At 63.6% G+C, this 23,413-nt stretch overlaps 7 non-coding genes across 7 annotated transcripts; all 7 read right to left on the bottom strand.

Annotated features, from left to right (window-relative positions):
- Nucleotides 1-1,261: 1,261 nt before the first annotated feature.
- LOC142871214 (5S ribosomal RNA) lies at nt 1,262-1,380 on the bottom strand. The gene has a single exon (XR_012919477.1). It is a non-coding gene; the product is annotated as a 5S ribosomal RNA (ribosomal RNA).
- Nucleotides 1,381-4,888: 3,508 nt separating this feature from the next.
- LOC142871202 (5S ribosomal RNA) lies at nt 4,889-5,007 on the bottom strand. The gene has a single exon (XR_012919466.1). It is a non-coding gene; the product is annotated as a 5S ribosomal RNA (ribosomal RNA).
- A 3,507-nt stretch (nt 5,008-8,514) lies between these two features.
- LOC142871191 (5S ribosomal RNA) lies at nt 8,515-8,633 on the bottom strand. Its single transcript, XR_012919455.1, has one exon. It is a non-coding gene; the product is annotated as a 5S ribosomal RNA (ribosomal RNA).
- A 3,509-nt stretch (nt 8,634-12,142) lies between these two features.
- LOC142871180 (5S ribosomal RNA) lies at nt 12,143-12,261 on the bottom strand. Its single transcript, XR_012919446.1, has one exon. It is a non-coding gene; the product is annotated as a 5S ribosomal RNA (ribosomal RNA).
- A 3,509-nt stretch (nt 12,262-15,770) lies between these two features.
- Nucleotides 15,771-15,889, bottom strand: LOC142871208 (5S ribosomal RNA). The gene has a single exon (XR_012919472.1). It is a non-coding gene; the product is annotated as a 5S ribosomal RNA (ribosomal RNA).
- Nucleotides 15,890-19,408: 3,519 nt separating this feature from the next.
- On the bottom strand, nt 19,409-19,527 carry LOC142871169 (5S ribosomal RNA). The gene has a single exon (XR_012919438.1). It is a non-coding gene; the product is annotated as a 5S ribosomal RNA (ribosomal RNA).
- Nucleotides 19,528-23,035: 3,508 nt separating this feature from the next.
- LOC142871158 (5S ribosomal RNA) lies at nt 23,036-23,154 on the bottom strand. Its single transcript, XR_012919429.1, has one exon. It is a non-coding gene; the product is annotated as a 5S ribosomal RNA (ribosomal RNA).
- Between the last annotated feature and the right edge of the window lie 259 nt (nt 23,155-23,413).

The raw sequence follows: 23,413 nt of genomic DNA, 5'->3' as shown, positions 1-23,413 counted from the left end.
TCCACACCAAGCCCTTGGAAGGCCCAGGCGACGGAGGAGCCCCGTCAGGCAGGGGCCGAGGACGGTGACGGCCCGGGCGGGGAGGAGCGTGTCAGGCAGGGGCAGAGGACGGTGACAGGTGACAGGCCGGGCGGGAAGGAGTCAGTCAGGCAGGGGCCGAGGAGGAGACGGGGCTGGGTAAGGGTTAGGGTTAGAGTCAGGGCACAAGTCACAATCGCAAAGACCTGGAAGCGACCCGAGTGCCCATCGACCCACGAGTGCGTAAATGAAATGTGGCGCGTGGACACCACGGAGTGCTATTCAGCTAGGAGGAGCAGCGGTGAGAGGGCACCTCTCGTGGTTCTCCTGGCCAGAGCTGGAACCCGTTCCAGTAAGCCAGGTAGCCCAAGAATGGACACACGAGCACCACGTGCTCGCGCTCACCAGCAAATGGGTACGAACCGACGGACACCCAAGTGGACACAGAGGAATCACCTTCATCGGGTGGGTGTCGGGCGGGTGGGGGGAGGGGATGGGCATACACCTCCATTAGGAATGGGGTGGGTGCGCACCGACTGGGGGATGGGCGCACTTGAGGCTCTGACCCGAGGGGGGAGGCTGGGAGAGGGCAACGTACCCGACCTTAACATTGGTACCCCCACAATACGCTGGAACAACATCAGAGGTTAATGAATAAGAACACAGGGGGGAGGGGGGCACGGGCAACACATGTCACCTTAATACTTGGACTCCCATCATCTGCTTGAAAAGAGAGAGAAAAGAAAATGCAATCATAGAGATAAGAGACACTTTTTAAACATAATGAATCCGAAGAGAAAAGTAAAAGGAGGCCTGTGGGGCAGGTCTGGGTGTGACTCCGGATCCCCCAACATCAGGTGCCACCACCAAAGATTCCTACGTGTAGCCCATAGAACCCCAAAAGCAACGGGACGAGTTCTGGTCACATACTCCCTCAAAATGACATCCTGGCCTTCTTCTGGAACTCCCTCCCCTCTCAGACTCTCAAGGTTTCCTCCAGCGTGTCGGTTCCCACGGAGCAGACCTTTGGTCTGAGACCTGACAGTCCAGAAGCCACGCATGCTGCCGCGTGACGGCGGTGTCGCGGCTTGGGACAAGAGGAGGCCCCACGGTGCGGGCTGGGGCGCCAGGCACCGCGGCGGGCGCTGAGGGTGGGGGTGACCCCCGCCCCGGGCCGCCGCCTCGCTCCCAGAGAGGGGACAGAACAAGAGGCAAAACAAAAAAAAAAAAAAAAAAAAAAAGAAGCCTACGGCACCCGGTATTCCCAGGCGGTCTCCCATCCAAGTACTAACCAGGCCCGACCCTGCTTAGCTTCCGAGACCAGACGAGATCGGGCGCGTTCAGGGTGGTGTGGCCCTAGACGGCGGAGGGCGCCCCTGCCCCGCTCAAGAAGCCGAGCCTCTCTGCGCTTCCCCGCCGCCTCCTCCCGCCCCAGGCCCCGCGCCGGCGCTGACCCGCACCGGGCGGGCCTGTTGAGTTCACCGGCCGGGTCCGGCGGGCTCCGAGGGACGGGGGTGACAGGCGGGGCGGGGCGGGGCGGGCAGGGAGCGGCGGGCCGGGGTGGGGGGCTGTCTCTCTATACACACACACACACACACACACACACTCACACTCACACTCACTCACTCACACTCACACAAGATGCGCCTCCACGGCTGGACTCGCCAAGGTGGAGACCTTCCAGCCCCCTTCCTCTCCTCGCCTGGCCCACCCCCAGCTCGTGGCCGCCGCCGCCGCCGCCGCCGATTGGGCACGCGCGGGTCGCCCGCCCTTTGACCCCAGGCAGGGGCCGCCCTCCCCGACAACCCCTTTCAGCTGCGCCCCCCACCCTGTGGGTGGGCTGCCGCCTATTCCCCCGGGCCCGGGCTGGGGCACAGCGCATGGGGGAGGGGAGCGAGTGTATGGGGCGTCTCTCTCTCTCTCTAGGGATGTGTCCCATGGGTGGGGTGGCGTGGTTAGTGGGGCGCTGAAGAAATCAGTCCCCTCCATCTCCTACCTCTGGAAAACGCCCAAGCCCTTGGAGAACTGCCGGCAACGCGACCGTGGGGGCCGGGACCCTCCTCTGTGTCCTCCTGTGGCCCAGTCCAAGGGGCCTGGGCCTGGCCGGGGCTGCATTGGACCCCGACCCCCCTGGCGTGTGGACTCGCTAAAAATCGGCGATTAGATATTGGATTCCAGCTTCATTGAGGTCATTTCACTAATGAGTGCACCGGAAAGAGTTTCCTAATCCATCTGTGAGGGTGGCAACTGAAAGAGAATTTTAAAGCTGACAGAATAGGCGAGGAAAGGCATAGGAGATTTCCACACCCAGTAAGGAAGCCTTTCCCGAAATGGAAGAAAGAAACGAGCAAACAGAGACACCGGTAGCCCGCCAGGATCAGAGTCTGCCCCCGAGAGAAAGTACCCTGACCAGGTTCACCCGTGGGTGGGTGGCGAGCTAGCGGCATTCAGAAGAGCGAGGCCCGCAGTCTGTGCAGAAGACACCTGCACTCGGGTGTGTGTGGCGGCGCGATTCACAAGCAGCTCCAGATGTTAAGCCAAGGAGAAGCCAGGGAGTTCCCAACGCCCCAGGTGTCCTCAGCCCACGACTGGCTGCTGGGGGAATGCGAAGCCCGGCTCCTTGTCTCAGAGCGGGACAACCAGGAGGTGTGACGTACACCCCGGGGTTCCCAGGAGGATCAGGCTGAAGCTGGGACTTGGCCTGAAAGTGTCCCCTCGCACGGCCACCCCCTTCCCCTTCCTGCTCCTCTACTCCTGGTGCCCCTCCATCCAGGGGCCAGACCTTAAAGAGTCACCCGCAAGAGAATCCTGGTCCCAAAGGAGCCTTCTGGGGGACCCGTGCTGAGAGAGGTTGTGGGCATGGCCCGCTGGGGCTCTGCCCGACCCAGGGCTGAGAGATGCAACCTCCCAGCTCTGGGTCCCTGCAGGGGAAGCGTTGGCAAGCACAGGGCCAGTCCTCCAAAGGCCCAGGTGCAGGGAGCCCAGGCCAAGCAGCCTGTGGAAGAAGCCACCCCGGGAACACGACTGCAGGCCACGGCCCTTCCCACCTCCTCCTCCTCCTCCTCCTCCTGCTCCTCCACCCCCCCCCCCGACCTCCCACCCCCACCCCCGACATGGCGCAGGGCTCAGAGACACCTCAGACACTTGCTACCCAAAGTGCAAAGGGCATCAGTTGCTCCTCCAAACCCCCCCCCGCCCAGCAGACCGCGTTGTCCAGCCAGCCCCCGGGCCTCCCTGGGGTGCCCAGCACAAAAGTGCAGACAACCACCGGACCCTCAATCTCAGTTTTCGGATGTTTTTGCCACTCTAAGGACCCGCAGGCCAGCTGGGCCTTCTGGCAGGACAGAGAGCCCCGGAATCCGACGTGGAGAGCTGGGTGTACGTCCCCACGAGGAGGCGGTCCCCACCTCCGCGGCTCTCCCCTTGCGGGGGGGGAAAAGCAGCCACGGGGCCTCAGAGAAGACACCAGGCTGGGCGCCCGCCCCACAGTGGGGGCACGTCCCCCGCAGGCCACTTAGCGACGGCCGCCGGCCGGCGGACGGTTGGGTGGCGCGAGACGCTGCGGCCGCCCTGCTACCGGGTTCCTGGGAGGGCGTCCTGGAACCAGCGTCCACACCAAGCCCTTGGAAGGCCCAGGCGACGGAGGAGCCCCGTCAGGCAGGGGCCGAGGACGGTGACGGCCCGGGCGGGGAGGAGCGTGTCAGGCAGGGGCAGAGGACGGTGACAGGTGACAGGCCGGGCGGGAAGGAGTCAGTCAGGCAGGGGCCGAGGAGGAGACGGGGCTGGGTAAGGGTTAGGGTTAGAGTCAGGGCACAAGTCACAATCGCAAAGACCTGGAAGCGACCCGAGTGCCCATCGACCCACGAGTGCGTAAATGAAATGTGGCGCGTGGACACCACGGAGTGCTATTCAGCTAGGAGGAGCAGCGGTGAGAGGGCACCTCTCGTGGTTCTCCTGGCCAGAGCTGGAACCCGTTCCAGTAAGCCAGGTAGCCCAAGAATGGACACACGAGCACCACGTGCTCGCGCTCACCAGCAAATGGGTACGAACCGACGGACACCCAAGTGGACACAGAGGAATCACCTTCATCGGGTGGGTGTCGGGCGGGTGGGGGGAGGGGATGGGCATACACCTCCATTAGGAATGGGGTGGGTGCGCACCGACTGGGGGATGGGCGCACTTGAGGCTCTGACCCGAGGGGGGAGGCTGGGAGAGGGCAACGTACCCGACCTTAACATTGGTACCCCCACAATACGCTGGAACAACATCAGAGGTTAATGAATAAGAACACAGGGGGGAGGGGGGCACGGGCAACACATGTCACCTTAATACTTGGACTCCCATCATCTGCTTGAAAAGAGAGAGAAAAGAAAATGCAATCATAGAGATAAGAGACACTTTTTAAACATAATGAATCCGAAGAGAAAAGTAAAAGGAGGCCTGTGGGGCAGGTCTGGGTGTGACTCCGGATCCCCCAACATCAGGTGCCACCACCAAAGATTCCTACGTGTAGCCCATAGAACCCCAAAAGCAACGGGACGAGTTCTGGTCACATACTCCCTCAAAATGACATCCTGGCCTTCTTCTGGAACTCCCTCCCCTCTCAGACTCTCAAGGTTTCCTCCAGCGTGTCGGTTCCCACGGAGCAGACCTTTGGTCTGAGACCTGACAGTCCAGAAGCCACGCATGCTGCCGCGTGACGGCGGTGTCGCGGCTTGGGACAAGAGGAGGCCCCACGGTGCGGGCTGGGGCGCCAGGCACCGCGGCGGGCGCTGAGGGTGGGGGTGACCCCCGCCCCGGGCCGCCGCCTCGCTCCCAGAGAGGGGACAGAACAAGAGGCAAAACAAAAAAAAAAAAAAAAAAAAGAAGAAGCCTACGGCACCCGGTATTCCCAGGCGGTCTCCCATCCAAGTACTAACCAGGCCCGACCCTGCTTAGCTTCCGAGACCAGACGAGATCGGGCGCGTTCAGGGTGGTGTGGCCCTAGACGGCGGAGGGCGCCCCTGCCCCGCTCAAGAAGCCGAGCCTCTCTGCGCTTCCCCGCCGCCTCCTCCCGCCCCAGGCCCCGCGCCGGCGCTGACCCGCACCGGGCGGGCCTGTTGAGTTCACCGGCCGGGTCCGGCGGGCTCCGAGGGACGGGGGTGACAGGCGGGGCGGGGCGGGGCGGGCAGGGAGCGGCGGGCCGGGGTGGGGGGCTGTCTCTCTATACACACACACACACACACACACACACTCACACTCACACTCACTCACTCACACTCACACAAGATGCGCCTCCACGGCTGGACTCGCCAAGGTGGAGACCTTCCAGCCCCCTTCCTCTCCTCGCCTGGCCCACCCCCAGCTCGTGGCCGCCGCCGCCGCCGCCGCCGATTGGGCACGCGCGGGTCGCCCGCCCTTTGACCCCAGGCAGGGGCCGCCCTCCCCGACAACCCCTTTCAGCTGCGCCCCCCACCCTGTGGGTGGGCTGCCGCCTATTCCCCCGGGCCCGGGCTGGGGCACAGCGCATGGGGGAGGGGAGCGAGTGTATGGGGCGTCTCTCTCTCTCTCTAGGGATGTGTCCCATGGGTGGGGTGGCGTGGTTAGTGGGGCGCTGAAGAAATCAGTCCCCTCCATCTCCTACCTCTGGAAAACGCCCAAGCCCTTGGAGAACTGCCGGCAACGCGACCGTGGGGGCCGGGACCCTCCTCTGTGTCCTCCTGTGGCCCAGTCCAAGGGGCCTGGGCCTGGCCGGGGCTGCATTGGACCCCGACCCCCCTGGCGTGTGGACTCGCTAAAAATCGGCGATTAGATATTGGATTCCAGCTTCATTGAGGTCATTTCACTAATGAGTGCACCGGAAAGAGTTTCCTAATCCATCTGTGAGGGTGGCAACTGAAAGAGAATTTTAAAGCTGACAGAATAGGCGAGGAAAGGCATAGGAGATTTCCACACCCAGTAAGGAAGCCTTTCCCGAAATGGAAGAAAGAAACGAGCAAACAGAGACACCGGTAGCCCGCCAGGATCAGAGTCTGCCCCCGAGAGAAAGTACCCTGACCAGGTTCACCCGTGGGTGGGTGGCGAGCTAGCGGCATTCAGAAGAGCGAGGCCCGCAGTCTGTGCAGAAGACACCTGCACTCGGGTGTGTGTGGCGGCGCGATTCACAAGCAGCTCCAGATGTTAAGCCAAGGAGAAGCCAGGGAGTTCCCAACGCCCCAGGTGTCCTCAGCCCACGACTGGCTGCTGGGGGAATGCGAAGCCCGGCTCCTTGTCTCAGAGCGGGACAACCAGGAGGTGTGACGTACACCCCGGGGTTCCCAGGAGGATCAGGCTGAAGCTGGGACTTGGCCTGAAAGTGTCCCCTCGCACGGCCACCCCCTTCCCCTTCCTGCTCCTCTACTCCTGGTGCCCCTCCATCCAGGGGCCAGACCTTAAAGAGTCACCCGCAAGAGAATCCTGGTCCCAAAGGAGCCTTCTGGGGGACCCGTGCTGAGAGAGGTTGTGGGCATGGCCCGCTGGGGCTCTGCCCGACCCAGGGCTGAGAGATGCAACCTCCCAGCTCTGGGTCCCTGCAGGGGAAGCGTTGGCAAGCACAGGGCCAGTCCTCCAAAGGCCCAGGTGCAGGGAGCCCAGGCCAAGCAGCCTGTGGAAGAAGCCACCCCGGGAACACGACTGCAGGCCACGGCCCTTCCCACCTCCTCCTCCTCCTCCTCCTCCTGCTCCTCCACCCCCCCCCGACCTCCCACCCCCACCCCCGACATGGCGCAGGGCTCAGAGACACCTCAGACACTTGCTACCCAAAGTGCAAAGGGCATCAGTTGCTCCTCCAAACCCCCCCCCCGCCCAGCAGACCGCGTTGTCCAGCCAGCCCCCGGGCCTCCCTGGGGTGCCCAGCACAAAAGTGCAGACAACCACCGGACCCTCAATCTCAGTTTTCGGATGTTTTTGCCACTCTAAGGACCCGCAGGCCAGCTGGGCCTTCTGGCAGGACAGAGAGCCCCGGAATCCGACGTGGAGAGCTGGGTGTACGTCCCCACGAGGAGGCGGTCCCCACCTCCGCGGCTCTCCCCTTGCGGGGGGGGAAAAGCAGCCACGGGGCCTCAGAGAAGACACCAGGCTGGGCGCCCGCCCCACAGTGGGGGCACGTCCCCCGCAGGCCACTTAGCGACGGCCGCCGGCCGGCGGACGGTTGGGTGGCGCGAGACGCTGCGGCCGCCCTGCTACCGGGTTCCTGGGAGGGCGTCCTGGAACCAGCGTCCACACCAAGCCCTTGGAAGGCCCAGGCGACGGAGGAGCCCCGTCAGGCAGGGGCCGAGGACGGTGACGGCCCGGGCGGGGAGGAGCGTGTCAGGCAGGGGCAGAGGACGGTGACAGGTGACAGGGCGGGCGGGAAGGAGTCAGTCAGGCAGGGGCCGAGGAGGAGACGGGGCTGGGTAAGGGTTAGGGTTAGAGTCAGGGCACAAGTCACAATCGCAAAGACCTGGAAGCGACCCGAGTGCCCATCGACCCACGAGTGCGTAAATGAAATGTGGCGCGTGGACACCACGGAGTGCTATTCAGCTAGGAGGAGCAGCGGTGAGAGGGCACCTCTCGTGGTTCTCCTGGCCAGAGCTGGAACCCGTTCCAGTAAGCCAGGTAGCCCAAGAATGGACACACGAGCACCACGTGCTCGCGCTCACCAGCAAATGGGTACGAACCGACGGACACCCAAGTGGACACAGAGGAATCACCTTCATCGGGTGGGTGTCGGGCGGGTGGGGGGAGGGGATGGGCATACACCTCCATTAGGAATGGGGTGGGTGCGCACCGACTGGGGGATGGGCGCACTTGAGGCTCTGACCCGAGGGGGGAGGCTGGGAGAGGGCAACGTACCCGACCTTAACATTGGTACCCCCACAATACGCTGGAACAACATCAGAGGTTAATGAATAAGAACACAGGGGGGAGGGGGGCACGGGCAACACATGTCACCTTAATACTTGGACTCCCATCATCTGCTTGAAAAGAGAGAGAAAAGAAAATGCAATCATAGAGATAAGAGACACTTTTTAAACATAATGAATCCGAAGAGAAAAGTAAAAGGAGGCCTGTGGGGCAGGTCTGGGTGTGACTCCGGATCCCCCAACATCAGGTGCCACCACCAAAGATTCCTACGTGTAGCCCATAGAACCCCAAAAGCAACGGGACGAGTTCTGGTCACATACTCCCTCAAAATGACATCCTGGCCTTCTTCTGGAACTCCCTCCCCTCTCAGACTCTCAAGGTTTCCTCCAGCGTGTCGGTTCCCACGGAGCAGACCTTTGGTCTGAGACCTGACAGTCCAGAAGCCACGCATGCTGCCGCGTGACGGCGGTGTCGCGGCTTGGGACAAGAGGAGGCCCCACGGTGCGGGCTGGGGCGCCAGGCACCGCGGCGGGCGCTGAGGGTGGGGGTGACCCCCGCCCCGGGCCGCCGCCTCGCTCCCAGAGAGGGGACAGAACAAGAGGCAAAACAAAAAAAAAAAAAAAAAAAAGAAGAAGCCTACGGCACCCGGTATTCCCAGGCGGTCTCCCATCCAAGTACTAACCAGGCCCGACCCTGCTTAGCTTCCGAGACCAGACGAGATCGGGCGCGTTCAGGGTGGTGTGGCCCTAGACGGCGGAGGGCGCCCCTGCCCCGCTCAAGAAGCCGAGCCTCTCTGCGCTTCCCCGCCGCCTCCTCCCGCCCCAGGCCCCGCGCCGGCGCTGACCCGCACCGGGCGGGCCTGTTGAGTTCACCGGCCGGGTCCGGCGGGCTCCGAGGGACGGGGGTGACAGGCGGGGCGGGGCGGGGCGGGCAGGGAGCGGCGGGCCGGGGTGGGGGGCTGTCTCTCTATACACACACACACACACACACACACACTCACACTCACACTCACTCACTCACACTCACACAAGATGCGCCTCCACGGCTGGACTCGCCAAGGTGGAGACCTTCCAGCCCCCTTCCTCTCCTCGCCTGGCCCACCCCCAGCTCGTGGCCGCCCCCGCCGCCGCCGCCGATTGCGCACGCGCGCGGGTCGCCCGCCCTTTGACCCCAGGCAGGGGCCGCCCTCCCCGACAACCCCTTTCAGCTGCGCCCCCCACCCTGTGGGTGGGCTGCCGCCTATTCCCCCGGGCCCGGGCTGGGGCACAGCGCATGGGGGAGGGGAGCGAGTGTATGGGGCGTCTCTCTCTCTCTCTAGGGATGTGTCCCATGGGTGGGGTGGCGTGGTTAGTGGGGCGCTGAAGAAATCAGTCCCCTCCATCTCCTACCTCTGGAAAACGCCCAAGCCCTTGGAGAACTGCCGGCAACGCGACCGTGGGGGCCGGGACCCTCCTCTGTGTCCTCCTGTGGCCCAGTCCAAGGGGCCTGGGCCTGGCCGGGGCTGCATTGGACCCCGACCCCCCTGGCGTGTGGACTCGCTAAAAATCGGCGATTAGATATTGGATTCCAGCTTCATTGAGGTCATTTCACTAATGAGTGCACCGGAAAGAGTTTCCTAATCCATCTGTGAGGGTGGCAACTGAAAGAGAATTTTAAAGCTGACAGAATAGGCGAGGAAAGGCATAGGAGATTTCCACACCCAGTAAGGAAGCCTTTCCCGAAATGGAAGAAAGAAACGAGCAAACAGAGACACCGGTAGCCCGCCAGGATCAGAGTCTGCCCCCGAGAGAAAGTACCCTGACCAGGTTCACCCGTGGGTGGGTGGCGAGCTAGCGGCATTCAGAAGAGCGAGGCCCGCAGTCTGTGCAGAAGACACCTGCACTCGGGTGTGTGTGGCGGCGCGATTCACAAGCAGCTCCAGATGTTAAGCCAAGGAGAAGCCAGGGAGTTCCCAACGCCCCAGGTGTCCTCAGCCCACGACTGGCTGCTGGGGGAATGCGAAGCCCGGCTCCTTGTCTCAGAGCGGGACAACCAGGAGGTGTGACGTACACCCCGGGGTTCCCAGGAGGATCAGGCTGAAGCTGGGACTTGGCCTGAAAGTGTCCCCTCGCACGGCCACCCCCTTCCCCTTCCTGCTCCTCTACTCCTGGTGCCCCTCCATCCAGGGGCCAGACCTTAAAGAGTCACCCGCAAGAGAATCCTGGTCCCAAAGGAGCCTTCTGGGGGACCCGTGCTGAGAGAGGTTGTGGGCATGGCCCGCTGGGGCTCTGCCCGACCCAGGGCTGAGAGATGCAACCTCCCAGCTCTGGGTCCCTGCAGGGGAAGCGTTGGCAAGCACAGGGCCAGTCCTCCAAAGGCCCAGGTGCAGGGAGCCCAGGCCAAGCAGCCTGTGGAAGAAGCCACCCCGGGAACACGACTGCAGGCCACGGCCCTTCCCACCTCCTCCTCCTCCTCCTCCTCCTGCTCCTCCACCCCCCCCCGACCTCCCACCCCCACCCCCGACATGGCGCAGGGCTCAGAGACACCTCAGACACTTGCTACCCAAAGTGCAAAGGGCATCAGTTGCTCCTCCAAACCCCCCCCCCGCCCAGCAGACCGCGTTGTCCAGCCAGCCCCCGGGCCTCCCTGGGGTGCCCAGCACAAAAGTGCAGACAACCACCGGACCCTCAATCTCAGTTTTCGGATGTTTTTGCCACTCTAAGGACCCGCAGGCCAGCTGGGCCTTCTGGCAGGACAGAGAGCCCCGGAATCCGACGTGGAGAGCTGGGTGTACGTCCCCACGAGGAGGCGGTCCCCACCTCCGCGGCTCTCCCCTTGCGGGGGGGGAAAAGCAGCCACGGGGCCTCAGAGAAGACACCAGGCTGGGCGCCCGCCCCACAGTGGGGGCACGTCCCCCGCAGGCCACTTAGCGACGGCCGCCGGCCGGCGGACGGTTGGGTGGCGCGAGACGCTGCGGCCGCCCTGCTACCGGGTTCCTGGGAGGGCGTCCTGGAACCAGCGTCCACACCAAGCCCTTGGAAGGCCCAGGCGACGGAGGAGCCCCGTCAGGCAGGGGCCGAGGACGGTGACGGCCCGGGCGGGGAGGAGCGTGTCAGGCAGGGGCAGAGGACGGTGACAGGTGACAGGGCGGGCGGGAAGTAGTCAGTCAGGCAGGGGCCGAGGAGGAGACGGGGCTGGGTAAGGGTTAGGGTTAGAGTCAGGGCACAAGTCACAATCGCAAAGACCTGGAAGCGACCCGAGTGCCCATCGACCCACGAGTGCGTAAATGAAATGTGGCGCGTGGACACCACGGAGTGCTATTCAGCTAGGAGGAGCAGCGGTGAGAGGGCACCTCTCGTGGTTCTCCTGGCCAGAGCTGGAACCCGTTCCAGTAAGCCAGGTAGCCCAAGAATGGACACACGAGCACCACGTGCTCGCGCTCACCAGCAAATGGGTACGAACCGACGGACACCCAAGTGGACACAGAGGAATCACCTTCATCGGGTGGGTGTCGGGCGGGTGGGGGGAGGGGATGGGCATACACCTCCATTAGGAATGGGGTGGGTGCGCACCGACTGGGGGATGGGCGCACTTGAGGCTCTGACCCGAGGGGGGAGGCTGGGAGAGGGCAACGTACCCGACCTTAACATTGGTACCCCCACAATACGCTGGAACAACATCAGAGGTTAATGAATAAGAACACAGGGGGGAGGGGGGCACGGGCAACACATGTCACCTTAATACTTGGACTCCCATCATCTGCTTGAAAAGAGAGAGAAAAGAAAATGCAATCATAGAGATAAGAGACACTTTTTAAACATAATGAATCCGAAGAGAAAAGTAAAAGGAGGCCTGTGGGGCAGGTCTGGGTGTGACTCCGGATCCCCCAACATCAGGTGCCACCACCAAAGATTCCTACGTGTAGCCCATAGAACCCCAAAAGCAACGGGACGAGTTCTGGTCACATACTCCCTCAAAATGACATCCTGGCCTTCTTCTGGAACTCCCTCCCCTCTCAGACTCTCAAGGTTTCCTCCAGCGTGTCGGTTCCCACGGAGCAGACCTTTGGTCTGAGACCTGACAGTCCAGAAGCCACGCATGCTGCCGCGTGACGGCGGTGTCGCGGCTTGGGACAAGAGGAGGCCCCACGGTGCGGGCTGGGGCGCCAGGCACCGCGGCGGGCGCTGAGGGTGGGGGTGACCCCCGCCCCGGGCCGCCGCCTCGCTCCCAGAGAGGGGACAGAACAAGAGGCAAAACAAAAAAAAAAAAAAAAAAAAGAAGAAGCCTACGGCACCCGGTATTCCCAGGCGGTCTCCCATCCAAGTACTAACCAGGCCCGACCCTGCTTAGCTTCCGAGACCAGACGAGATCGGGCGCGTTCAGGGTGGTGTGGCCCTAGACGGCGGAGGGCGCCCCTGCCCCGCTCAAGAAGCCGAGCCTCTCTGCGCTTTCCCGCCGCCTCCTCCCGCCCCAGGCCCCGCGCCGGCGCTGACCCGCACCGGGCGGGCCTGTTGAGTTCACCGGCCGGGTCCGGCGGGCTCCGAGGGACGGGGGTGACAGGCGGGGTGGGGCGGGGCGGGCAGGGAGCGGCGGGCCGGGGTGGGGGGCTGTCTCTCTATACACACACACACACACACACACACACTCACACTCACACTCACTCACTCACACTCACACAAGATGCGCCTCCACGGCTGGACTCGCCAAGGTGGAGACCTTCCAGCCCCCTTCCTCTCCTCGCCTGGCCCACCCCCAGCTCGTGGCCGCCCCCGCCGCCGCCGCCGATTGCGCACGCGCGCGGGTCGCCCGCCCTTTGACCCCAGGCAGGGGCCGCCCTCCCCGACAACCCCTTTCAGCTGCGCCCCCCACCCTGTGGGTGGGCTGCCGCCTATTCCCCCGGGCCCGGGCTGGGGCACAGCGCATGGGGGAGGGGAGCGAGTGTATGGGGCGTCTCTCTCTCTCTCTAGGGATGTGTCCCATGGGTGGGGTGGCGTGGTTAGTGGGGCGCTGAAGAAATCAGTCCCCTCCATCTCCTACCTCTGGAAAACGCCCAAGCCCTTGGAGAACTGCCGGCAACGCGACCGTGGGGGCCGGGACCCTCCTCTGTGTCCTCCTGTGGCCCAGTCCAAGGGGCCTGGGCCTGGCCGGGGCTGCATTGGACCCCGACCCCCCTGGCGTGTGGACTCGCTAAAAATCGGCGATTAGATATTGGATTCCAGCTTCATTGAGGTCATTTCACTAATGAGTGCACCGGAAAGAGTTTCCTAATCCATCTGTGAGGGTGGCAACTGAAAGAGAATTTTAAAGCTGACAGAATAGGCGAGGAAAGGCATAGGAGATTTCCACACCCAGTAAGGAAGCCTTTCCCGAAATGGAAGAAAGAAACGAGCAAACAGAGACACCGGTAGCCCGCCAGGATCAGAGTCTGCCCCCGAGAGAAAGTACCCTGACCAGGTTCACCCGTGGGTGGGTGGCGAGCTAGCGGCATTCAGAAGAGCGAGGCCCGCAGTCTGTGCAGAAGACACCTGCACTCGGGTGTGTGTGGCGGCGCGATTCCCAAGCAGCTCCAGATGTTAAGCCAAGGAGAAGCCAGGGAGTTCCCAACGCCCCAGGTGTCCTCAGCCCACGACTGGCTGCTGGGGGAATGCGAAGCCCGGCTCCTTGTCTCAGAGCGGGACAACCAGGAGGTGTGACGTACACCCCGGGGTTCCCAGGAGGATCAGGCTGAAGCTGGGACTTGGCCTGAAAGTGTCCCCTCGCACGGCCACCCCCTTCCCCTTCCTGCTCCTCTACTCCTGGTGCCCCTCCATCCAGGGGCCAGACCTTAAAGAGTCACCCGCAAGAGAATCCTGGTCCCAAAGGAGCCTTCTGGGGGACCCGTGCTGAGAGAGGTTGTGGGCATGGCCCGCTGGGGCTCTGCCCGACCCAGGGCTGAGAGATGCAACCTCCCAGCTCTGGGTCCCTGCAGGGGAAGCGTTGGCAAGCACAGGGCCAGTCCTCCAAAGGCCCAGGTGCAGGGAGCCCAGGCCAAGCAGCCTGTGGAAGAAGCCACCCCGGGAACACGACTGCAGGCCACGGCCCTTCCCACCTCCTCCTCCTCCTCCTCCTCCTGCTCCTCCACCCCCCCCCGACCTCCCACCCCCACCCCCGACATGGCGCAGGGCTCAGAGACACCTCAGACACTTGCTACCCAAAGTGCAAAGGGCATCAGTTGCTCCTCCAAACCCCCCCCCCGCCCAGCAGACCGCGTTGTCCAGCCAGCCCCCGGGCCTCCCTGGGGTGCCCAGCACAAAAGTGCAGACAACCACCGGACCCTCAATCTCAGTTTTCGGATGTTTTTGCCACTCTAAGGACCCGCAGGCCAGCTGGGCCTTCTGGCAGGACAGAGAGCCCCGGAATCCGACGTGGAGAGCTGGGTGTACGTCCCCACGAGGAGGCGGTCCCCACCTCCGCGGCTCTCCCCTTGCGGGGGGGGGAAAAGCAGCCACGGGGCCTCAGAGAAGACACCAGGCTGGGCGCCCGCCCCACAGTGGGGGCACGTCCCCCGCAGGCCACTTAGCGACGGCCGCCGGCCGGCGGACGGTTGGGTGGCGCGAGACGCTGCGGCCGCCCTGCTACCGGGTTCCTGGGAGGGCGTCCTGGAACCAGCGTCCACACCAAGCCCTTGGAAGGCCCAGGCGACGGAGGAGCCCCGTCAGGCAGGGGCCGAGGACGGTGACGGCCCGGGCGGGGAGGAGCGTGTCAGGCAGGGGCAGAGGACGGTGACAGGTGACAGGCCGGGCGGGAAGGAGTCAGTCAGGCAGGGGCCGAGGAGGAGACGGGGCTGGGTAAGGGTTAGGGTTAGAGTCAGGGCACAAGTCACAATCGCAAAGACCTGGAAGCGACCCGAGTGCCCATCGACCCACGAGTGCGTAAATGAAATGTGGCGCGTGGACACCACGGAGTGCTATTCAGCTAGGAGGAGCAGCGGTGAGAGGGCACCTCTCGTGGTTCTCCTGGCCAGAGCTGGAACCCGTTCCAGTAAGCCAGGTAGCCCAAGAATGGACACACGAGCACCACGTGCTCGCGCTCACCAGCAAATGGGTACGAACCGACGGACACCCAAGTGGACACAGAGGAATCACCTTCATCGGGTGGGTGTCGGGCGGGTGGGGGGAGGGGATGGGCATACACCTCCATTAGGAATGGGGTGGGTGCGCACCGACTGGGGGATGGGCGCACTTGAGGCTCTGACCCGAGGGGGGAGGCTGGGAGAGGGCAACGTACCCGACCTTAACATTGGTACCCCCACAATACGCTGGAACAACATCAGAGGTTAATGAATAAGAACACAGGGGGGAGGGGGGCACGGGCAACACATGTCACCTTAATACTTGGACTCCCATCATCTGCTTGAAAAGAGAGAGAAAAGAAAATGCAATCATAGAGATAAGAGACACTTTTTAAACATAATGAATCCGAAGAGAAAAGTAAAAGGAGGCCTGTGGGGCAGGTCTGGGTGTGACTCCGGATCCCCCAACATCAGGTGCCACCACCAAAGATTCCTACGTGTAGCCCATAGAACCCCAAAAGCAACGGGACGAGTTCTGGTCACATACTCCCTCAAAATGACATCCTGGCCTTCTTCTGGAACTCCCTCCCCTCTCAGACTCTCAAGGTTTCCTCCAGCGTGTCGGTTCCCACGGAGCAGACCTTTGGTCTGAGACCTGACAGTCCAGAAGCCACGCATGCTGCCGCGTGACGGCGGTGTCGCGGCTTGGGACAAGAGGAGGCCCCACGGTGCGGGCTGGGGCGCCAGGCACCGCGGCGGGCGCTGAGGGTGGGGGTGACCCCCGCCCCGGGCCGCCGCCTCGCTCCCAGAGAGGGGACAGAACAAGAGGCAAAACAAAAAAAAAAAAAAAAAAAGAAGAAGCCTACGGCACCCGGTATTCCCAGGCGGTCTCCCATCCTAGTACTAACCAGGCCCGACCCTGCTTAGCTTCCGAGACCAGACGAGATCGGGCGCGTTCAGGGTGGTGTGGCCCTAGACGGCGGAGGGCGCCCCTGCCCCGCTCAAGAAGCCGAGCCTCTCTGCGCTTCCCCGCCGCCTCCTCCCGCCCCAGGCCCCGCGCCGGCGCTGACCCGCACCGGGCGGGCCTGTTGAGTTCACCGGCCGGGTCCGGCGGGCTCCGAGGGACGGGGGTGACAGGCGGGGCGGGGCGGGGCGGGCAGGGAGCGGCGGGCCGGGGTGGGGGGCTGTCTCTCTATACACACACACACACACACACACACACTCACACTCACACTCACTCACTCACACTCACACAAGATGCGCCTCCACGGCTGGACTCGCCAAGGTGGAGACCTTCCAGCCCCCTTCCTCTCCTCGCCTGGCCCACCCCCAGCTCGTGGCCGCCCCCGCCGCCGCCGCCGCCGCCGCCGATTGGGCACGCGCGGGTCGCCCGCCCTTTGACCCCAGGCAGGGGCCGCCCTCCCCGACAACCCCTTTCAGCTGCGCCCCCCACCCTGTGGGTGGGCTGCCGCCTATTCCCCCGGGCCCGGGCTGGGGCACAGCGCATGGGGGAGGGGAGCGAGTGTATGGGGCGTCTCTCTCTCTCTCTAGGGATGTGTCCCATGGGTGGGGTGGCGTGGTTAGTGGGGCGCTGAAGAAATCAGTCCCCTCCATCTCCTACCTCTGGAAAACGCCCAAGCCCTTGGAGAACTGCCGGCAACGCGACCGTGGGGGCCGGGACCCTCCTCTGTGTCCTCCTGTGGCCCAGTCCAAGGGGCCTGGGCCTGGCCGGGGCTGCATTGGACCCCGACCCCCCTGGCGTGTGGACTCGCTAAAAATCGGCGATTAGATATTGGATTCCAGCTTCATTGAGGTCATTTCACTAATGAGTGCACCGGAAAGAGTTTCCTAATCCATCTGTGAGGGTGGCAACTGAAAGAGAATTTTAAAGCTGACAGAATAGGCGAGGAAAGGCATAGGAGATTTCCACACCCAGTAAGGAAGCCTTTCCCGAAATGGAAGAAAGAAACGAGCAAACAGAGACACCGGTAGCCCGCCAGGATCAGAGTCTGCCCCCGAGAGAAAATACCCTGACCAGGTTCACCCGTGGGTGGGTGGCGAGCTAGCGGCATTCAGAAGAGCGAGGCCCGCAGTCTGTGCAGAAGACACCTGCACTCGGGTGTGTGTGGCGGCGCGATTCACAAGCAGCTCCAGATGTTAAGCCAAGGAGAAGCCAGGGAGTTCCCAACGCCCCAGGTGTCCTCAGCCCACGACTGGCTGCTGGGGGAATGCGAAGCCCGGCTCCTTGTCTCAGAGCGGGACAACCAGGAGGTGTGACGTACACCCCGGGGTTCCCAGGAGGATCAGGCTGAAGCTGGGACTTGGCCTGAAAGTGTCCCCTCGCACGGCCACCCCCTTCCCCTTCCTGCTCCTCTACTCCTGGTGCCCCTCCATCCAGGGGCCAGACCTTAAAGAGTCACCCGCAAGAGAATCCTGGTCCCAAAGGAGCCTTCTGGGGGACCCGTGCTGAGAGAGGTTGTGGGCATGGCCCGCTGGGGCTCTGCCCGACCCAGGGCTGAGAGATGCAACCTCCCAGCTCTGGGTCCCTGCAGGGGAAGCGTTGGCAAGCACAGGGCCAGTCCTCCAAAGGCCCAGGTGCAGGGAGCCCAGGCCAAGCAGCCTGTGGAAGAAGCCACCCCGGGAACACGACTGCAGGCCACGGCCCTTCCCACCTCCTCCTCCTCCTCCTCCTCCTGCTCCTCCACCCCCCCCCCGACCTCCCACCCCCACCCCCGACATGGCGCAGGGCTCAGAGACACCTCAGACACTTGCTACCCAAAGTGCAAAGGGCATCAGTTGCTCCTCCAAACCCCCCCCCCGCCCAGCAGACCGCGTTGTCCAGCCAGCCCCCGGGCCTCCCTGGGGTGCCCAGCACAAAAGTGCAGACAACCACCGGACCCTCAATCTCAGTTTTCGGATGTTTTTGCCACTCTAAGGACCCGCAGGCCAGCTGGGCCTTCTGGCAGGACAGAGAGCCCCGGAATCCGACGTGGAGAGCTGGGTGTACGTCCCCACGAGGAGGCGGTCCCCACCTCCGCGGCTCTCCCCTTGCGGGGGGGGGAAAAGCAGCCACGGGGCCTCAGAGAAGACACCAGGCTGGGCGCCCGCCCCACAGTGGGGGCACGTCCCCCGCAGGCCACTTAGCGACGGCCGCCGGCCGGCGGACGGTTGGGTGGCGCGAGACGCTGCGGCCGCCCTGCTACCGGGTTCCTGGGAGGGCGTCCTGGAACCAGCGTCCACACCAAGCCCTTGGAAGGCCCAGGCGACGGAGGAGCCCCGTCAGGCAGGGGCCGAGGACGGTGACGGCCCGGGCGGGGAGGAGCGTGTCAGGCAGGGGCAGAGGACGGTGACAGGTGACAGGCCGGGCGGGAAGGAGTCAGTCAGGCAGGGGCCGAGGAGGAGACGGGGCTGGGTAAGGGTTAGGGTTAGAGTCAGGGCACAAGTCACAATCGCAAAGACCTGGAAGCGACCCGAGTGCCCATCGACCCACGAGTGCGTAAATGAAATGTGGCGCGTGGACACCACGGAGTGCTATTCAGCTAGGAGGAGCAGCGGTGAGAGGGCACCTCTCGTGGTTCTCCTGGCCAGAGCTGGAACCCGTTCCAGTAAGCCAGGTAGCCCAAGAATGGACACACGAGCACCACGTGCTCGCGCTCACCAGCAAATGGGTACGAACCGACGGACACCCAAGTGGACACAGAGGAATCACCTTCATCGGGTGGGTGTCGGGCGGGTGGGGGGAGGGGATGGGCATACACCTCCATTAGGAATGGGGTGGGTGCGCACCGACTGGGGGATGGGCGCACTTGAGGCTCTGACCCGAGGGGGGAGGCTGGGAGAGGGCAACGTACCCGACCTTAACATTGGTACCCCCACAATACGCTGGAACAACATCAGAGGTTAATGAATAAGAACACAGGGGGGAGGGGGGCACGGGCAACACATGTCACCTTAATACTTGGACTCCCATCATCTGCTTGAAAAGAGAGAGAAAAGAAAATGCAATCATAGAGATAAGAGACACTTTTTAAACATAATGAATCCGAAGAGAAAAGTAAAAGGAGGCCTGTGGGGCAGGTCTGGGTGTGACTCCGGATCCCCCAACATCAGGTGCCACCACCAAAGATTCCTACGTGTAGCCCATAGAACCCCAAAAGCAACGGGACGAGTTCTGGTCACATACTCCCTCAAAATGACATCCTGGCCTTCTTCTGGAACTCCCTCCCCTCTCAGACTCTCAAGGTTTCCTCCAGCGTGTCGGTTCCCACGGAGCAGACCTTTGGTCTGAGACCTGACAGTCCAGAAGCCACGCATGCTGCCGCGTGACGGCGGTGTCGCGGCTTGGGACAAGAGGAGGCCCCACGGTGCGGGCTGGGGCGCCAGGCACCGCGGCGGGCGCTGAGGGTGGGGGTGACCCCCGCCCCGGGCCGCCGCCTCGCTCCCAGAGAGGGGACAGAACAAGAGGCAAAACAAAAAAAAAAAAAAAAAAAAAGAAGAAGCCTACGGCACCCGGTATTCCCAGGCGGTCTCCCATCCAAGTACTAACCAGGCCCGACCCTGCTTAGCTTCCGAGACCAGACGAGATCGGGCGCGTTCAGGGTGGTGTGGCCCTAGACGGCGGAGGGCGCCCCTGCCCCGCTCAAGAAGCCGAGCCTCTCTGCGCTTTCCCGCCGCCTCCTCCCGCCCCAGGCCCCGCGCCGGCGCTGACCCGCACCGGGCGGGCCTGTTGAGTTCACCGGCCGGGTCCGGCGGGCTCCGAGGGACGGGGGTGACAGGCGGGGTGGGGCGGGGCGGGCAGGGAGCGGCGGGCCGGGGTGGGGGGCTGTCTCTCTATACACACACACACACACACACACACACTCACACTCACACTCACTCACTCACACTCACACAAGATGCGCCTCCACGGCTGGACTCGCCAAGGTGGAGACCTTCCAGCCCCCTTCCTCTCCTCGCCTGGCCCACCCCCAGCTCGTGGCCGCCCCCGCCGCCGCCGCCGATTGCGCACGCGCGGGTCGCCCGCCCTTTGACCCCAGGCAGGGGCCGCCCTCCCCGACAACCCCTTTCAGCTGCGCCCCCCACCCTGTGGGTGGGCTGCCGCCTATTCCCCCGGGCCCGGGCTGGGGCACAGCGCATGGGGGAGGGGAGCGAGTGTATGGGGCGTCTCTCTCTCTCTCTAGGGATGTGTCCCATGGGTGGGGTGGCGTGGTTAGTGGGGCGCTGAAGAAATCAGTCCCCTCCATCTCCTACCTCTGGAAAACGCCCAAGCCCTTGGAGAACTGCCGGCAACGCGACCGTGGGGGCCGGGACCCTCCTCTGTGTCCTCCTGTGGCCCAGTCCAAGGGGCCTGGGCCTGGCCGGGGCTGCATTGGACCCCGACCCCCCTGGCGTGTGGACTCGCTAAAAATCGGCGATTAGATATTGGATTCCAGCTTCATTGAGGTCATTTCACTAATGAGTGCACCGGAAAGAGTTTCCTAATCCATCTGTGAGGGTGGCAACTGAAAGAGAATTTTAAAGCTGACAGAATAGGCGAGGAAAGGCATAGGAGATTTCCACACCCAGTAAGGAAGCCTTTCCCGAAATGGAAGAAAGAAACGAGCAAACAGAGACACCGGTAGCCCGCCAGGATCAGAGTCTGCCCCCGAGAGAAAGTACCCTGACCAGGTTCACCCGTGGGTGGGTGGCGAGCTAGCGGCATTCAGAAGAGCGAGGCCCGCAGTCTGTGCAGAAGACACCTGCACTCGGGTGTGTGTGGCGGCGCGATTCCCAAGCAGCTCCAGATGTTAAGCCAAGGAGAAGCCAGGGAGTTCCCAACGCCCCAGGTGTCCTCAGCCCACGACTGGCTGCTGGGGGAATGCGAAGCCCGGCTCCTTGTCTCAGAGCGGGACAACCAGGAGGTGTGACGTACACCCCGGGGTTCCCAGGAGGATCAGGCTGAAGCTGGGACTTGGCCTGAAAGTGTCCCCTCGCACGGCCACCCCCTTCCCCTTCCTGCTCCTCTACTCCTGGTGCCCCTCCATCCAGGGGCCAGACCTTAAAGAGTCACCCGCAAGAGAATCCTGGTCCCAAAGGAGCCTTCTGGGGGACCCGTGCTGAGAGAGGTTGTGGGCATGGCCCGCTGGGGCTCTGCCCGACCCAGGGCTGAGAGATGCAACCTCCCAGCTCTGGGTCCCTGCAGGGGAAGCGTTGGCAAGCACAGGGCCAGTCCTCCAAAGGCCCAGGTGCAGGGAGCCCAGGCCAAGCAGCCTGTGGAAGAAGCCACCCCGGGAACACGACTGCAGGCCACGGCCCTTCCCACCTCCTCCTCCTCCTCCTCCTCCTGCTCCTCCACCCCCCCCCCACCTCCCACCCCCACCCCCGACATGGCGCAGGGCTCAGAGACACCTCAGACACTTGCTACCCAAAGTGCAAAGGGCATCAGTTGCTCCTCCAAACCCCCCCCCCCGCCCAGCAGACCGCGTTGTCCAGCCAGCCCCCGGGCCTCCCTGGGGTGCCCAGCACAAAAGTGCAGACAACCACCGGACCCTCAATCTCAGTTTTCGGATGTTTTTGCCACTCTAAGGACCCGCAGGCCAGCTGGGCCATCTGGCAGGACAGAGAGCCCCGGAATCCGACGTGGAGAGCTGGGTGTACGTCCCCACGAGGAGGCGGTCCCCACCTCCGCGGCTCTCCCCTTGCGGGGGGGGAAAAGCAGCCACGGGGCCTCAGAGAAGACACCAGGCTGGGCGCCCGCCCCACAGTGGGGGCACGTCCCCCGCAGGCCACTTAGCGACGGCCGCCGGCCGGCGGACGGTTGGGTGGCGCGAGACGCTGCGGCCGCCCTGCTACCGGGTTCCTGGGAGGGCGTCCTGGAACCAGCGTCCACACCAAGCCCTTGGAAGGCCCAGGCGACGGAGGAGCCCCGTCAGGCAGGGGCCGAGGACGGTGACGGCCCGGGCGGGGAGGAGCGTGTCAGGCAGGGGCAGAGGACGGTGACAGGTGACAGGCCGGGCGGGAAGGAGTCAGTCAGGCAGGGGCCGAGGAGGAGACGGGGCTGGGTAAGGGTTAGGGTTAGAGTCAGGGCACAAGTCACAATCGCAAAGACCTGGAAGCGACCCGAGTGCCCATCGACCCACGAGTGCGTAAATGAAATGTGGCGCGTGGACACCACGGAGTGCTATTCAGCTAGGAGGAGCAGCGGTGAGAGGGCACCTCTCGTGGTTCTCCTGGCCAGAGCTGGAACCCGTTCCAGTAAGCCAGGTAGCCCAAGAATGGACACACGAGCACCACGTGCTCGCGCTCACCAGCAAATGGGTACGAACCGACGGACACCCAAGTGGACACAGAGGAATCACCTTCATCGGGTGGGTGTCGGGCGGGTGGGGGGAGGGGATGGGCATACACCTCCATTAGGAATGGGGTGGGTGCGCACCGACTGGGGGATGGGCGCACTTGAGGCTCTGACCCGAGGGGGGAGGCTGGGAGAGGGCAACGTACCCGACCTTAACATTGGTACCCCCACAATACGCTGGAACAACATCAGAGGTTAATGAATAAGAACACAGGGGAGAGGGGGGCACGGGCAACACATGTCACCTTAATACTTGGACTCCCATCATCTGCTTGAAAAGAGAGAGAAAAGAAAATGCAATCATAGAGATAAGAGACACTTTTTAAACATAATGAATCCGAAGAGAAAAGTAAAAGGAGGCCTGTGGGGCAGGTCTGGGTGTGACTCCGGATCCCCCAACATCAGGTGCCACCACCAAAGATTCCTACGTGTAGCCCATAGAACCCCAAAAGCAACGGGACGAGTTCTGGTCACATACTCCCTCAAAATGACATCCTGGCCTTCTTCTGGAACTCCCTCCCCTCTCAGACTCTCAAGGTTTCCTCCAGCGTGTCGGTTCCCACGGAGCAGACCTTTGGTCTGAGACCTGACAGTCCAGAAGCCACGCATGCTGCCGCGTGACGGCGGTGTCGCGGCTTGGGACAAGAGGAGGCCCCACGGTGCGGGCTGGGGCGCCAGGCACCGCGGCGGGCGCTGAGGGTGGGGGTGACCCCCGCCCCGGGCCGCCGCCTCGCTCCCAGAGAGGGGACAGAACAAGAGGCAAAACAAAAAAAAAAAAAAAAAAAAGAAGAAGCCTACGGCACCCGGTATTCCCAGGCGGTCTCCCATCCAAGTACTAACCAGGCCCGACCCTGCTTAGCTTCCGAGACCAGACGAGATCGGGCGCGTTCAGGGTGGTGTGGCCCTAGACGGCGGAGGGCGCCCCTGCCCCGCTCAAGAAGCCGAGCCTCTCTGCGCTTTCCCGCCGCCTCCTCCCGCCCCAGGCCCCGCGCCGGCGCTGACCCGCACCGGGCGGGCCTGTTGAGTTCACCGGCCGGGTCCGGCGGGCTCCGAGGGACGGGGGTGACAGGCGGGGTGGGGCGGGGCGGGCAGGGAGCGGCGGGCCGGGGTGGGGGGCTGTCTCTCTATACACACACACACACACACACACACACTCACACTCACACTCA

Source organism: Microcebus murinus, chromosome 5, assembly GCF_040939455.1.
Source record: "Microcebus murinus isolate Inina chromosome 5, M.murinus_Inina_mat1.0, whole genome shotgun sequence".
Classification (NCBI taxonomy): Eukaryota; Metazoa; Chordata; class Mammalia; order Primates; family Cheirogaleidae; genus Microcebus; species Microcebus murinus.
The sequence above is the reverse complement of the archived record's forward strand: the minus strand, read 5'-3'. Positions and strand labels throughout refer to the sequence as shown.